Source organism: Dromaius novaehollandiae, chromosome 1 (assembly GCF_036370855.1).
Source record: "Dromaius novaehollandiae isolate bDroNov1 chromosome 1, bDroNov1.hap1, whole genome shotgun sequence".
In the NCBI taxonomy this organism is placed as follows: Eukaryota; Metazoa; Chordata; class Aves; order Casuariiformes; family Dromaiidae; genus Dromaius; species Dromaius novaehollandiae.
This window is the reverse complement of record NC_088098.1, coordinates 122,927,497-122,944,623: the sequence shown is the minus strand read 5'-3', so window position 1 is coordinate 122,944,623 and position 17,127 is coordinate 122,927,497. Positions and strand designations below refer to the sequence as shown.

The following is a 17,127-nucleotide window of genomic DNA, read 5'->3' as shown; positions in this document are numbered from 1 at the left end:
AATGAGGCTCTTCAAATCCCATTTGGAAGTAGGACAGAGGCATGAGGGCTTTGAACCGCAGACTTCAGATTGGCACGTTAACGTCTAGAGAAGATTTCTATGAGTATTCAGTGGAAGTGCTTCAAAAATAGCTCATTTGAAGTTTACAGGATTTAATTGCTTCCTATGAATTATTCCCCCCCCCCCCATACTTCATTGTGTTAAACTCATTAACTGACAACTGTTAAACAAAGTGCAAGGTAAAGCACAGGGCACAATAACAATTGCACTTAATAATTGCTAGTTAAACCTTTACAAACACATCAGCAAGGAGGAAAGAGTTTGTTCCATAACATAATCCCACAGACAATAGACATCTGTGTTTACAAGAAGGGCAGCCATAGCTTTTAACACATTTTAGAAGTGCGCTAAAAATCTGAACAATGTATTTCATTTGCTAGCAACATAATCTGTCCCCAAGACGAATGGCAGCAGCAAGTGAACCCAGTCCAATGCCATAGCTAATCAATCAGCACTTTGTACTTTCATATCATCTGAGGATGTCACATCCCTGCTTCTGTGAAAGTGAGGGTTGCAGTAGGTTGCACAGTAAGTCCCTTTAAATACTTCCGCCTCTCCTCACCTGCTTGCTCAGCTGAAATAACAAGATGCAGTTTGGGTAAGCAGAAGGTAATGTCTCCATTCCTATCACTAAAGACTGGTCAACTTAAGTTCTTGTTGCACGTGTCAACTCTTTCTGTTAGCAAGCAAATCAAAGTGGGAGAAGGATCCCATCCTTCCAAATAAGTATTTCTGTAAAATTTTGACTTTGAGTTCAGCCACCTACATTTGTCCCCAAGTTTTCTCTTTCATGACCACAAATGCTCAGAACCTAAGTTTTGGCTCCATCCAAAAGGTTTTCACAGAGTGTGTCTGGCAGGAGAGAACGTGGATTGCAGCAGTCAAGCTGTGGGAAACAGGGATGGCTTAGGGAACCCAACATCTCTTGCTAGGAGCAGTATGAATACTTACTTAGCTATCGCATCTGTCAAGACTAAAACTGAGAGGTATTTCACAATGAACAAAAATTCTCCTGGCTACAGCTTTGTTAGCCTTTCCCTAGAAGTATGCACTTCCCTAAATCTGATGACAAAACAAAAAACCATTTGTTCACTCCAGCAGTAACGGCTGTACTTTGAATAGCATTGTCTTTTAGGAAGATTTGACCATATCACAAAAGAAATCTTAAGTACTTCCAGATGTGGAAGACTGGACAGCCTTTCAATCCTATCAAAGTACCCACAGCATGCTACATGGTACCAAAGACACTAGTGAAATATGGTCCTGCCTCTGTAATCCATCCTCAGCACTTGTATGAACACTACTTCAAAGGATTTGGCTCATGATTTTAAATGAAATTTCTGCAAGGACTGAATAAGGAAACTTATTTTTTTTTTACAGGACTGTCAGGATTTTCTAGTAAGAGAAATCTGAAGACAAACTCAGAGCTCTCTCACATATGCACAAATATGTATAAAACATTCACCTCAAGACATCACTAAAGCAGAGAGTGCCAGAAGGGTCTGACAGTGCACAGCTTTTAAAAGTATTGCAACTAGGATTCCCCAAATTTTTTTTTAACTCATGGCTCTAGGATATATGGACAGAGAAAAGTTTGAGAAGACTGGGCCTGGAACTACAGAATTATAACTGGCCACTCAGTTTTGCGTGGACTCCCAAATTATATTGGTTGGTTAGCTGACATTCTTGGAGAAGATACCTGAGGATGCAGAGTCGTGAGGTGATATAACCAGAGGATATTTCCAGTCATGCACATCTTGTTTTTTGATATTGCTGCACACTATGGCACATCTTTGTGCCCTTTATATTCTAAGCTACATCATGTGCCCAGCTAGTAGTGTGCTGTCAGACAATACACCTCCTGAATATTGTTTCCAAAGTCACTGTCACAGACCTTACAATTACTGTAATGCTCCAACCTAGAGATTCCTAGATTTCCAAAGAAAAGTTATTATCGAAGTGATGCAAAGGATTCATCACTTTGTGCACGACTCCAGCCAAGAGTCTGAAGGGCACCAAAATAGATGTGCCACTGGAGGCTGCTACTACGCAGAACAACTGGCGACTTTGTTACATTGCTGGAGGCACTAAGCCTGCTGCTTTGACTGCCAGAGCTACTAGATCACTACCAGTGGAGCTACAGCCTGTTTAGCCATTACAAAACGAGCTACTGGCCCTGGATCACACAAGGGAAAAAACCCTGCTGTGAGAGCTGCCATCAGAAGGTACTTCACAGGGTGGTAGCCAAGGGAAGGGGAAGAGTTAAGTGTTCAAGGGAGATTAAGCGGGGGCTCCCCACAGACAAGGGCTGCTCCAGCCAGAGGACAGCTGAGACTTCTCAAGAACATAAGTAAAACCAAATGTTGCTGCTCCAGAAGGGAAATGGCTGAGTTACCCCTACCACAAGGCAGCAAGGGGGAAGAGGAAGGACTGGGAAGGGGTAAGACAAAGATTGCAGAGAAGCTGCCTCTTTCTTTCCTTATCCTCTCCCTGAAGAGTAGCTACCAACCCTTCCACCTTGACGGCTACTGCTTCCTAGGACTCCTGCTGCTCCTTGCAGACTAGTGCCCGCTTCCGCTGAAGGTGACTCTTCTGTTTGCAAAACTGGGGGCTCAATACAGAGTCCCATCGTGCAGGACTAAATCCTTGAAAGATTTGAGATGCTTTTGCTTTAGATCAATTCAGTAATTTCAAGATGTAGGACCATACCTATCATTCCTATCTACTGAGCCTGAAAATCTGACCGGATCACAAAGCTTGCTTTCTCCCATGGGAAGATGAGGCTTAGAGTCCAAGTTGTAGGTCAGTGCCATGCACTGCCAAAATTGCAAGCCGTGTTTGGGCTGTGCATTTCACACTCTCAACTTCCAGTTTGGGGCTGGTTGGAAATATACTGTAAAACTAAGTTTACCTAAATTTTTGCAGGGGGTTTCCTATAATCAAAGTGTAGAACTGCACAGAGGTCAGGCTGATCTTTCACAGCATGAAAGCTCGTGGTTTTGCACAAGATGCTCCTCTTTCTCAAGTCCCTACTCACCATCACGCTTAAAACAGCATAAACACATTAATGTTCTGTTCAGCATCTCTGACACTAAGAAGGGTTAAATTTGGTGAACTATTGATTATAAAAAGAGATGGCAGCAGCTACCCATTCACTGCTTTACTAACATAGGTTGAGCCTGGCTACCTAGCCAGCAAGCTGGTTTCATAGCAAAATTGTACAAAGTCAATCCAGTTGCTAAGGCGCTTTGTGCTGAGGGTCAGATCTAAAGTGTCCTCCACCACAACACCCAAGATGACCCTATTTTCCACTCTTAAGTGACCATCAGATACAACACAAGACATCTGGGTAGGATTCATCAACTTGACACCATCTAGTTGCTTTCAGATATTATATCTCTAGCTTGCTTTCAGCTGTAACCTTCTTTCAGATGACAAGTGTTATAGCATGTTTAACACCACAGAGCAATTGGTGAACGGGTTATATCACCACAACTAAAGTAAGCACCCTTTCAGGAAATGAGACAGTTTGCTAACAGAGCTCCACAGTCACTGAACTATATCACCTTAGAAGAGCAAACTAAAGACCATTTGAAAACCTCTCTGCCTCTTACAGCAACTTTTAGGACTTATATCCCCCACATAGTTCTTCTGAACTATAATCTATTTGTATATAGGGTTGTTGCCTTCTATTTATCAAGTTCAAAGACTGGCTTATCTTTACCTTTCTGTTTTTTCACAACCTAGAAAGTATTAGCCAGTCTTTTGATGATGCAATTAACAGGTTACAACCTGGTTTCTTAAGAGAAATGAGGCTTATGTGATCAAGCAAAGCACCTGTCCAGCTCCTCCCTCTTCTCCCCAACATCCTTCATAGCCATTAGACAGGTCTTTCAAATATTAAGTGAAAAAGCAGATGAGATTCCATTAGTACCTTCTTTGGGGCCAAAGGAAAACCAAAACATCCCCATCAAGTTAGCTCTTTTAAGAGTCCAGAGAATTTCTGTTGGAGAGAGATATTGCAAAAGCTTTAACAGCAGAATGAGACATCAGAGAATCCATATGAGAATTTGGTCTTCTGTCCCATGCACTTCTGTAGAGTTTTCCTCCAGCAGGTATAGGATAACAATTTGTCTTCTCTCACCACAGTCATTCTGTTTGGGAAGACAACATCCAATGCAAAGTATTTCCAACATGACTGCTAGTAATTCTCTGTTCTTAGGGTATGCTTTGCAATATAACCTATGCTGCCATTCTAGTAACATCCTTTAAACTTCCTCATCTCTCTGTCATAGTTGTCTCCTACCTTGTCTTTAAGATGAAGATGAGAGCTACAGCTCTTGCCCAAATAAGAAGTGCCCTGCTGGATTAGACAAGTCTAGCCCAGTGCTTCATCTCTGGCAGTAACAATAGGAAATGTTATTTAGGGATAGCATGGATATCGAATTACCCTTCCCTTGTACTCCCCCAGCATCCACAATTCATGTAATCCTGCACAAAGTAATTAGCACCTGTATGCATAAAACATTAAGAGCAAAGTCATAACAGGGGCATAAACACTGCCCAAAGGGAAAAAAAAATGCAAAAATGCAATTGTTAACTTAAAGGGCCAGAAGTGCGAGGGGTACGTAGGGTAAATGTGCCTGTACCTCAGAATCGTCCCCTATAGCTCCACCTCAGACCTTTCCTGGCACTGGGCTACCCCTATAGACTAGCCCAATCATCCCTCTAGCTTTCTCAGCAACACCTTATCTGCTCCTGGAGCACTTCGACCCACGGAACTGTCTTGACTCCATCAGCTCATCACATGGCTAAATCACACCACCATCTCTGGCACTTCAGTTACCCCATGCCACTGGGGAGAGGAGGAGCAGCAAGGTCAAGTCCAGCAGTTTAGTAGTTTCTCCAGAGTTTCATAGACACGGGACTCTGACTCCTGCTGGGCTATGCCTCTAATGGCTCCAAACTTGCCCAAAACAACATTACTGCTCCAAAGCAGACCATGAGCTCTTATTTCGAAAATGAAATTGGATCTGACAGAGAAGCTAGGCTCAAAACCTTAAGTTTGCTTTCTCACTGCCTCAGCTGTGATAGGGCTGTTAGTTACTGTTGAGAAGTACCTGAAATGTAACCCATTATTGGTTCAAAACATGTTAGTATAGCAGTCAGTAGCCAGATGTCCCAAGGAGCAGGATCCAAAAGAGAAAAAAGTGACCAACTGTGCCCTGTGAAAATCAGGACTTGTGAGGTTGCCAGTGCCATTCTGTAATGGGAAAATGAAGTCACAGAAGGATGTCACAGTAGGAAATGCGACAGCACAGGAAATTGTGGCTTCCATGTCGCCCCATTCCTCTGCTTTCTCCAGAGGAAGACATCCTCCTATTGCAAACTAGTCCACTGACTGTTCTCCCCCCACCCCCTGATATCCCCAAAAGCAGCTAGGACTGAGGATCATCATCTATTTTAGAAGAGCAGCACTCCAGCCAAGTACAGCCCCCACCTAAAATCATTCACAAGGACTTCTGTTCAAGTCCTACACGGGCTCCAACAGGAAAGTCAAGACAATGAACTAAAACAGAAAAATGAAAACAAACACACAATTCTTTCAAACACCACTTTCAGGTTTCCCACGTCCTCCTACAGAAGAAGGCAGGCAGTGGGTGAAAATTAGTTGTGCCCACACATGGGTGTAGTAACTGTACAGTACCCTGTTCTTTCTATGAAAGCGAAAGTGCGAGGATGCCACCTCTGTCTCATTCCATGTCTCCAAATAGAAACACACCTATAGGAAGCAAACATAAGTAGTCTGTCAGAGCGCTTTAAAAGAAGTTCCTCTCTGCTTCCAAAACCTGAGCTTGCTGCTTTGAGAAGAAGCTAGCACCTCCTTGTGTATTCATGATTACAGGTGGGGAAAAATGCAATGCTATTGCATTGGTAAAAGACAAAAGCACTTTTGCTGGTGGAAAGGAGACAATATCTGACCAGACTTATAATACTCAAGATATTGTTCAAGATATTTCCTTCACCTTCATCCTCACTGAAATAGCATACATCTATCTCATCTCTCAAGCTGGTTGTCCAGGTTTCTCTGCTTCACACATCTGGGCAAAATAACTTTGGCATCTCAACACAGTTCTCTACTGTGTGTCATATGTACATCCCATTAACTCATTGTGTGGCTGTTCTCCACTTGGAACAGTTATTTACACCTTAGTATAAAAAAAAAAAAAAAAAAAAAAAAAAAAAGCATTAAGTGCTGAGAGGCTATTTTCGGGGCCTATTTCTGTCCATTTCTGATGGACAGAAATAAACCGGACGTCCATATTCTTGTTCCTATAACAACCAAATAGATACATTCAGCTCCCTTACCAGCCCAACTAGGATTAAAAGACTGTGCAGGCTTCAGCTTTGTCTGTAAATATCTTTAAAAGGCAGGGGTTGAGTAGGAAGTTTGGGGTTTTTTTGAAACTTGTAACATTTGAACCAATGACAGAAATGAGGCTGACAGTTGCCAAGAGTCCTTGAACCACTAAGACCTAATATTTCTACTAGCGCAAAGTTTACACTCAGCAAGTGCTTTGTGCATTTCGAGGGGTAGCTATGAAGAAGGTTAACACAGGCCTCTGGAGAACAGAATGACGTTTCCCTTTCTTAGTTACTTGCATTTGTTGCACTTACTTGGGTTTTTTTTGCTCAAGAAGCACAGCCACCAGAACACAGAGGAATATCCAAGATACTTTGTTCAGGCACAGGCATACAGGATACATGCTATGAATTACTCATATGATCTCCAATAGAAAGTTGTTCTATAAACAGTTTCTCACTCCCCAAAAAGGAAGTTCTCATATAAACTGCAGCTGCAAGTCTGTTTGTGATCATTAAAAATAAAGAGAAAACACCTTTGCTTTTGCTTTAACAGAGCAATGCTCTGGGACAGGTCAGCTTAGGCAGAGAATAACTCCTTTGGGTTCAGTGGCTGTGACATCAATGAGCTTAATACCTTTGCTCAATCCCAGGGCTATAAAATGTTTATGACAAACAGTTGGTTACGAGCATGTCTAATAAGATGCATTTTATAGCTTAGGAAAAACCCAGGATGCAAGTCAGGTGGCTTATCTCGCTTAGATCCAGCCGTTGCCATAGAGGTCTGCCCTCCAGGTACGCACACCCTCCACATGGTGACCGACACAGAGCTCGGCCAGTTCATCCGCAAGTTAACAGTGGCCTTCACGTGCCCTGGGGAAAGAGCCAAGGCAAGTTACACCAACCTTAGTCAACCTGAGTTTCTTTTTTGCCTTTCACCCAGGCATTCCAGGCTTCCATTTTCAGACCCACTTTTCCCAGTACTTCCCTGTCCAGCCCTGCAAAGGCCACAGCATGGCTACTAGCCTCATTTACCTCTTCAGCTCACCAGTCCTGTTGAATATTCTTGATGAATACTCAACACTTTTCTAGAGGGCACTAATAATTACTCTCTAAACTTTGTCTGCCCCATAACTTTCTTCCTGCTCTCACCTGTCAAGAAGTACGGAGCCAACCAACTGTTACGAGTCAGGAAGAAAGTGTATTCTCTAACAATAGGCGTGATGAAGAAAAAAATAAACTGGTCTGATAAAGAAAAAAAATAAACTAAGTGATCATTGTATCTAAGCTGAATTGTGTATATGCATCACTAGCATCATCATCTCCTTTTGATGAGAGGGTTTTTTTTATTAAACAATATACAAATTAATACAAGATAAGAGAGGAAGGGATTACTCGTGACCTGCTATCTAAAAGAGAACCAGCAGGATTTAAAGCCCTCAAACCTGTTGCTGGCAACATTTGCCAGCACAAATAAGCATCTGAAGGCCAGGATTTTTCTTGCTTTCATAGTATGAAACTGGAAACCAATTTTGGAGAATGGAAATTCTCTGGAGTTAGTAAGTCACATTTCCTCCTAGATACGACATCAAACAAAAGTAATAAAGACATTTTATTGACTAGGCAATCAGCTGAAAGCAGTCTTTCAAGCCCAAAATAGTTTCCCTTCTGCTTCCTAGGAAAGTCCCCAAGAATTTCCCTTTCTCCCTCCCCCCTCGTTAGCAGGCTTCATCCATTATATGAATTTGAAAGTTCAAAAGGAGAGAGTTTTCCTCTTTTTTTCTTTGGACCGATGACATTTACTGTGGGGGGTTTTATAACCCTGGCTTGGTGTGAAAGATAGCTGCTGACTGAAAAAAAACAAAAAACAAAAAACAAAAAACCCACAACTTTTTAAATAGATAATGTATTGACTAAGAGACAGCTGACGTCATCACCACAAATACTTATGAAATTATTACACTAAATACTGACAGTTTTTTCAGAAAAGATGTTATTGTTGGCAGCTTTATGGTATAGATAGCACAATATCGTTCTTACTTTTGGTTCAGTTCTTTTCATGCGCACTCACATAAATCCAGAGTTGTTCAATTAATCACAGGGCCATTATGGAGACCTATTATAATGGCTTTTATGACAATATTTCACCCTTGCATGAATAGTACATTTATAGAGCAAAATGCATAGAACAAGGTAAAATTTTAGCAACAGTCAGGACATTCCATTCAGAGATGACAAGTTCTTTTTGTTGTTGCTTGTCTTCAAAAAACCCACAAAACCTCATTTGATGTGTATTAATCCTATGGAAAAGAAAATGAATTTTCAGGAGCGGAATACTCATGGATTCTGAATGAAATTCATGCATTGTTTTAGGCCAGATGAGGTGTTTTAAACTAACCCAAAATGTATTTTTCCATTTTGCTGAAGTCCCCTATAAATTAAGCTTCAGTTTAATTCAGTGCAAGTCTGCCACTCTCCCCTACCCCCAACCCCCACTTTTTCTCCCCTCCTCTTCCAGTATACTTTGTCCTAAGGCTGTGCACAGGTCATTTGTGAAGCTCTGAGAGCCTGCAGCTTGCACTGGGCAGGAACCGCTAGCACCTCAATTATTGTCAAATTATAACCCCTCTCCTTCAGCCAGGAAGAGCTTTATGGTCCCTCAGCTGCACTCTGTCAATACCCTGTATGCATGGGATGGAGAAAACAAAAAAAGGAATCTGTTTCACGGGCTTTAGGAGACTTATCAGCTGTGAGCAGCAGAGGACATTGAAGGCTGAGATAACCTAGATGCTCAGCCAGGAGCTGAGGTCAGGTGCGTGCCTGCTCCAGTGTGCACAAGGCAGCAGGCCCAGCTCGAGGAACAGGTGAAGCAGCATGCTCCAGCGTAAATCACCCACAGCCCGGCTAAGTTAGAGGTCTGGAGAAGTCAAGTAGCTGCTGCTCCAGCGACACCAGATCCTTGGTAGCAGGGGGCAGCACCCTGCTTCTCCCCTCCCTTTGCCAGCTGTAAGCCTGGCTCTGTCCCTTCCCTTGTCTCTGGCAGCAATCCTCTGCTCTGCCTGCTCTTCCAGGAAGCCTGGATGAGCTCTCCACATGCACAGCTGTGCACATATGGAGGAGTCCTGGCCCCTCTGAAGAGGCTTAGTAGAGAAGCACAAGTTCAAAGCCTTCCAAGACTTGTGAGCTAGATGCGAAAGGCAAGTTTAGCCGATCGTACTGACAGAGCCACGAGCTCTTTGCTGAAGTTTGATCTAGGTGGAGATTTTCTGGTGTGGTGTTTCTACAGGCAACAGATCGACAGCAGCATTAGAAGACCCAGTCTTTCAAAGAGAAGGAATCATTTCATGTGGGGAGCCTCTAATACAGAGTGTACAAAACCCCTTAAAACAAATAACTACTATAGCGGGAGGGAAAAGACTAGCTGCCCAAGAGGGAGGCATAAAGGACTAAGGAGAAATATCTATCAACCCCACCCACAGGGTGCAAGAACCTCCCACGTATTTCAGTCCATTTTGGTTATTTTTGCCTGTCTGTTTTATAAGAGGCTATATACAGGGCTTCGCATCCTTTGGCACACTGGCTAAAGAAAAAAAAGTTCAAATACTGGAGCGGGCCAGAGGAAGGCAATGAGATAACTTGATTCCACCCTTCTGTCCTACCCCTATACAGCCCACAAGTGTTTCTTCTCAACTTATGGCCAGCAAGAACTTGAACCCTCACACATACTCACAGGCAGTGAGAGGGCTGACCAAACTTGTCAAAGATTATGGCAATAACTAGGCACACATTACATGCCACTGAGAGAGGCTGAACTCTCAACTCCAAAGCAGTACTAGTAATCCAGTCTGCATCATATCTCTCTTCAAAACCAGGTCCCATTTTCACAGCTAGTTTCAGATCATTCAATTTGGAAATATTAGTATCAGTGTTGTATTAATCCAGCAAATACAGTTTTACTGACTTCAATAGTCCTATTCATCTCTACAGGACTCTTTACATAGTGAATCTAGGCATGGGCTTAGCTATTTGTTTTTTGAATAGTGTATTCCAGAATACGGTAATGCCACTGATTTTTAAGGGTCAGTTTGAGCACATGCCAGAGAAAGAAAACCCAGAGTGAAGAATTAAGGTCCTTATTTGCATGTTAACATTTTTCTCTGCAATACCTCTATCTTCAGAAGTTGTATAGAACAGTAAAACAAGATGTCAGTCAGATTGCTAGAACCAGATATTTGGACAGGAGTTACCTTCAAAGCCAGAGGGGAGGGAGAAATATATATATAATATATAATTTTTAATTCAACTGAAGGAACCCTCACCTCTTTACGTTAGCACTTGTGATCTAGTCGTTAAGGCTTTCTGAAAGAAAAAACCACCACACATATATACACCTTTTTCATGCAACTGCAGTCTCTTAAAAGACCAGCTCTTTATTCTTCTTAAAAATAAATTATTCAGCAAAAGAGAAAAAAGCATTTTGCTGGAACTGACAGATAAAGAGCAGCGGAAACTCTCAGAGGAACAAAAAGGAATAGAGAGAAAGAGGAACTTTCTTTGGGGCTGTCAGAAAGACATTGCAAAAAGGAACAATGACTTTTTGGTTTCCCTTCAGAAGTTTCATACAAGGGCATGAGACCACCCCACATCACCAGCTACAAGGAATAAGCCTCACCCGTAAGGTCAAGACGAGGCAGAGGATGGGATACAGCATACACTGCTTAGGTCATGCTCCCTGAGCTTCCACCCAGGCAGCAGCAAACCTTCAGAAACCCAGGAGGACAGAACACATTAGGGTTTAAGAGGGCAGATACTGCTCCCTAAGTCAAGAGTCTTTGCCCGCAGGAGGAGGGAGGGAGGAGGGAGTAAAAGGCATTGCCTTGCCATTTTGCTTTCTGAGGGTCAGTGGACAGTTTTGAAAACCTAATTGATAAACCTAGTACTAGAGTTATCTTACTTAGAGGACAAAGCATATTTTAGGAGAGCAGGATGCAAACCCACTACTGAAAGTTCCAGGACTGGTGGCAATGGAGCAGTGTGCCTATAACACAGACCCCACAGGCAGCAGTGGCATGAGATGCCTTAGGGATCTGTATACAGATATGCTTCCCCTAATCCCTGGATTGACCTTCACCCAAGGGGAGCAAGTAAATGACAGATGCCAGAATTCTTCAGACATGACAGTTATATGGATTTTATGGATATTGGTTCTCTGGGAATTCAGTCAGACCAAATATAACATGAAAGCACCGCATACCACAAGACTGGAGCATCATTTGATCACTGTTAAATTGTCCTCACTTGTGTACCAAGAACATGCTTCCTTCCTTCTGAAACTTGAAATGAGATGTGCCACATTTAGCTCTGGTCCCCCGAGCCACTCAAACCCTTCCCATTTTTCAAAGCCAGAAACAGGTTTAGTCTGAGAGCTATTAGAAAGGTTATTCTGAAATCAACAGTAAAATCTAGAAGTTGGAACAAGCAGGTAACTAGATTGTGCTAACCTATACACACTCCCTTTTTGGTCAGCTACATCCAAAGTTCTGCTATTTTTCCCCTCAAATCTTTGGGAAAGTGTTTGCGAGTTTGAATCCTGCATACTCAAGCCACATATAATTTTTAACTCCTGTTCCCACACCCATATTATTTCTGTGCATGTGGATAATTCTCCTTACCAAAACCATTTATTCAAAGCCAGGGGAAGGGGTGTGTGTATAAGGCCCTGATGCAGCACCTAGGACTCAGTTTGCAGTACAGCTTTCCCCTGGGAATGAATCATGTACCACCATTCATTTGCTCTGTATCCCTGCAATGGAATAACTTTTAAGAGCAGATACGCATTTGATAACAATCTTTTGGCCCCAGAGCCTGACCATGGCCCATGATAAGAAGTCAGTGGAGGCAGTGGGAAAAGGAGGTAGTGGGAAACTTCAGCGGCATGGGGAAAAACACAGGCAAGCACAGAGTCAGCACTCCACCCACCACCTCCGCAGCATGGGAGGTGTGGCTGGAGCACAGCAAGGGGAAAAGAAAGTAAGTGTGAACAGAGTCCACGATACCCCAGTGCGTAGCAGGCATGGACAAGGTGTGGGGGGGGTAGCTTTAAACAGCTACAGACTATGCTAAAAAACAAACAACAAAAACACAGACCAGCCTTCACTTGCCCTCCCAAGAGTGGCACATGCTGTCTTTGCCAACCTCTCCATCCACAGGGTCCACAGACACATCAAGTTTGTTATAGTGCACCTAAAAATCAATATCCCAACACAGGACTTGGCTGCTCTCACAGCACACTTTGTAGCCTGAAGCTCCAGACACTCCCCTTGGAAGCAAAGGGCACTTCTTCCAGCTGCCCGAAGCTGCGAGGGTGAATTACACAACACTTCAGCTGCATGAGTACTGCCTGCCGTCTCTCACAATCCTCAGAAAGCTACTTTCAGATTGGAATAATTAGGAGGGTTTACCTCCAAAGCTAAAACCCTAAAAGGGGAAAGCTATTATCATTTTGGACACCTGCCAGCATGTGCCTCACTGAAGTCTCTGAGGTATCTTTCCTTCAACTAATTATAGGATGGCTCTCTGAATGATGCCTCATTTTGTTTACAATTTTCTCTCAGATAAGATCAGATCAGAAGCAATCACCGAGTTTCGGTACAGACAATTGCATCATAAGAACTTTCTCCAACAAACCAAACTGTAATTTCCGCTTGCAAGCTCACTCATTAGCTTTCTACTACAAAGGGTAACAGGACTGGCTGATTATATGAGTAGAAAGCATTTAAAGAACAGAAACAACAGCAGACGGCCGTAAGGTGGATGAGGAATAGTAGGGCGGTATTTCTTTGCTCTAGGTGCTGCCAGGATTTCATCAACTCAGGGAGAAAGTCGCCCAACACACACCCTCCCACAAACATCAGTAACAGCAACCAGTTAGCATAATATCTGGTCTTGAAAGCCAGAAGTACACAAGGAGAGGGAAGAAATATGTCAGCATTTCAGTGACTAAGTCACGAAGTGACTAAGTCACGAAGTGCTGCCACGTGTGTAATGAGCAGTTTTCTTGGCAACTGTCTTCATTCATCTCTGATGAGCTTTTGGCCAAGCCTTTCAGGATTACTGGTGCCTGTTCCAGCCTGTATCACCGTTCATTCAGTGCCTTACCTATGTTATTCAGCCAGTACTGGAGGCTGGCAAAAAAAGTGGAAAGGCTCACAACCAAATCAGTCCCTTCAATACAACATCCAAATTGTTAAATCCACTTAGTCTGCAACAGCTTTTAAATTGGGGCATCGTACTGGATGAGCGCCACACAAAGATATCTCCACTGTGCTGAAAGGCTTCAGGCTGCAGCCCTTCCCTCCCCACCCTCGCCAGCACCTTACTTCAACCCGTTGTCCCATAACAGCCTCTCACGATCCCTCTCTAGACCTTCAGTTCCCAGGTCAGCTGTCCTTTCTGGTCTAGATCTCAAACTGATCATTCTTGGCACATCTGTATAATTTGTATACTGCAATGGCTACAAGCCATCGCTGGACTGGTTACGCAAAACATCTGGTTTTCCTGTATCAGAGCCTGACTGCTCAGTTACCAGAATTGCTGCCCCACCGTATGATCACAGGAGGGTCATGCTCCAGCTGCATGGTCACTGCTGGCCTCTGATATAAGAGTTGCCAGAAAGATCTAAGGCAGTAGAAAAAAGAAAAGCCACCAGCCCACAGCACAGGCCCCTGACTTGGGCAGAACTTTTCTACAGTTTTCCACCCATTTTCCCTTCCTGTGATCCCAGTGGTCCTAACCAGCTGAGCTGTTCACAGAGGAACATCCTCCATGCTTTAACTGTAGCAACACTATTTGCAGGGTCAATATGGCACCTGCAGACAATACCATTTTCTTAACCTCCCTTCAAGGGAGATAAGCCTTCACCAGGAGCATTTATGTCCTTCTCCCACCCCCCTAAAGGAACAAAACAATAGGAATTAATTTGCTTTGAGACAGAGAGCCCTGCTGCTTGACAGGCACTTGGAACATCTATTTATTTGCCTACTTGGTTGATTTCATTTTATGGCAAGGCTGAGCTAGCTCATTCACTAAATGGACTCACACCCATGATGCAAACACTAGATGACACGGATGTTGCCACAAAGTTCCGAGTTTCACAATTTAGTCATTAGTCATTTAGTACTTTAATTGCCTTGCATGCTGCCTTAGTCTATCTTAAATAGGTTAGTGTGTTAAGAGATATTACTTAGTATTTTAATTCTTCAGGGAATGATTCTTCACTGCAAAGTCTTACTCAGTTAACTGTTTTAGCCTCTGAAAAATGAGTCTAAACTCCTTTGTCAGAATAAAATGAATAGTAAATTGAATTTTAAATTTCAAAATAGACACATACACACACACACACAAAGATGCATTAGTTTCCTAAACTTCCTTCTCTTAAGAATGGAAAGATGTGAAGGAGCAAATAGAAACTATTCATTTTAAACTATCATCCGTATAGTGACTGAAACATCTTGCACCAGCTGAAGTGCAGAGACTGGAACAGGTCTCCAGTTTAGCAATCCTTGTGTAGGTTGGGTGTGAACATTTGCATTTCAAGCAGTGTCAGTTCAACCCAGAAAGAAATGTTATTTCAACTAAACAATAGATTGAGCTAAAGTAAGGGCCAGGTGCTCAAGCTAAAATAGTCTGAAACACACCTGCAGTTAAGTACTACTTCACAAAACAAGACCTTCCTTACTCCACCTTTATATACAGGCTTAAACTTCAATAGGGAACTAACAGAAACACGTGGATGGCAAAAGTGAGAAACATTCACATGCACTTTGGATGTCATTTGATATTGCAGGTCTGATCCCACTTCCCCCCTCCCTACCCCACAAGACTTTGGCACTGACATTTGTGAGAACCAGAAGCCCCAAAGGGACTCTGTGGGAGTAAACTAGCCAAAGCAAGACATGCAAACAACAGGCTCGGCTGGAGCAACAACCTTCAATCAGTTCTTAAGTCAGAATTAAAACTGTTAGAAAACGGACGGCCCTACAGGAGAAGGGCATTGCTTCTACAAGACCTGGCTTTTGACTCATTCCTGTCTGCTACTTTACATGGATCTGTTAGTTGGTCACATCTATCAGATTTTGAGTTCCTTCTGCATAGGGAGGTATCATAAAGACCAACTTTACCTACAGGAAGAAGAGACCGTGGCTACAGCAGCTCTGCAGAGCACTGCTGCAGAGCACTGGCAGCCAGGCCTGGAGCAGGACTTTGCCCAGCATAAGCGCAAGCTAGTGTGGAGCCACGGCCCCTCCAGCTTCACCTTGTTCTTGACTCAGTGCCAGGCCAGAGCACAGGACAAGAGGTTTTCTGACAGTATTTTTGTACAAAGCTGGGGGGGGGAAGGGGGAAAGGGTGTGTGTGCAGAAGGCTAAATTCTGTGAAGCACCATAGAGAACTAGTCAGGTAGATAAAACTGGCTGTCAGTACCTCAGTTTCATTTACTAAAGGAAGGCAAGAAGGAAACACATATGGGATAACCTCACTTAGCATAAATGCATACCCATGCCTGAAAAAGTAACTATTACAACTGGGAGGGAGATAACCACAGGAGAAGTCCATCAAAAACATGCAGGACACATTGGTTTTAATCCATATGACAGCTCAAACAGGTGAAGGTTTCATGGTACTTACATCACAGAACAAAATCTTTCCCTATGCAAGTTATGCCAGCCACTACGCATCATCTGTTTGCCCTTCTCAAAACCGAGCGAAGAACACCAATAGCCTTCCACAAGCTCTCAAAAATAAGTCACTCATGCTGAACAGAGTATTTTAAGGCTAAGCTAACCTCTGCTACAACAAGAGTAGAGGAACTGACCTCCCAAGGAGATGCCTCGAGCTTTCCAACACAGAAGACATCTATCATGTCACAGCCCAAGCTCAACCCTTTGCAGTGCAGCTCAGCCAGAGGGGCGTAGTGGGGAGGACATGCATCTAGGGCCAGGGCAGGGATCCTGGCGGACGCTTGCCTCCTGCTTGCTATAAGAAGCCAAAGAAGCCAGATAGTTTGTGCTAGGTATCGGGAAGGAGCTGATAAATGAGGTGTAACCAAGGCTTGGCCACAAAGGGAGAGAGGGAAGCACAGCAATTCAGCTCTTGTCACTGGATTTTAGAGCATGAGCACACAAGTACCAGCCCTCAGAGGCTGAGTGGGTTCCCCAGGGGGTTGCACTTGGGGCCTCACTTACTCTAGGAAACTTGGTTTCAGCTGAAGCAATAGGCAGCAGAATGGCACCATCAGCTTCTCCATGTCCTCCCACAGTTGGCCCGGGGGGAAGAGAAGATGCCCTTGGCTAAACCAACGTTCCACTGTCAGTACCCTCTCTGCAGCATGCTGGGGAGGAATGATCACTCACATACTTGTACTCCATAAGCTACAAGGTGCTGAGAGGAGGTGGGAACAGGACAGGGAAGGGGGGAAGCCCAAAATCTACATCTTTTTTCCTCACTCTGGTTGCTGTCTCCTTGAGAAAGAATCGGATTTAACAGCTTCCTCGGAGAGCTTACTAAAAAGATGTTTTAATCAGTATTTTCCTTACAGGCTTATTAGTTTTGACTGAATTTTGCTGGTGGATGTGCTGCTTGGATGGTATTTGGTAGAGTTGTAGGGATAGCATTTACAGGTCTTGACAAATATGGTTTTACTAGACA

The 17,127-nt window shown here is 43.4% G+C and overlaps 1 protein-coding gene across 6 annotated transcripts in view; it reads left to right on the top strand.

Annotated features, from left to right (window-relative positions):
• LOC112981965 (programmed cell death 1 ligand 1-like) overlaps positions 1-17,127 on the top strand; it is a 36,512-nt gene that overhangs the window by 7,455 nt on the left and 11,930 nt on the right. The gene's annotated exons all lie outside the window — the stretch shown is intronic.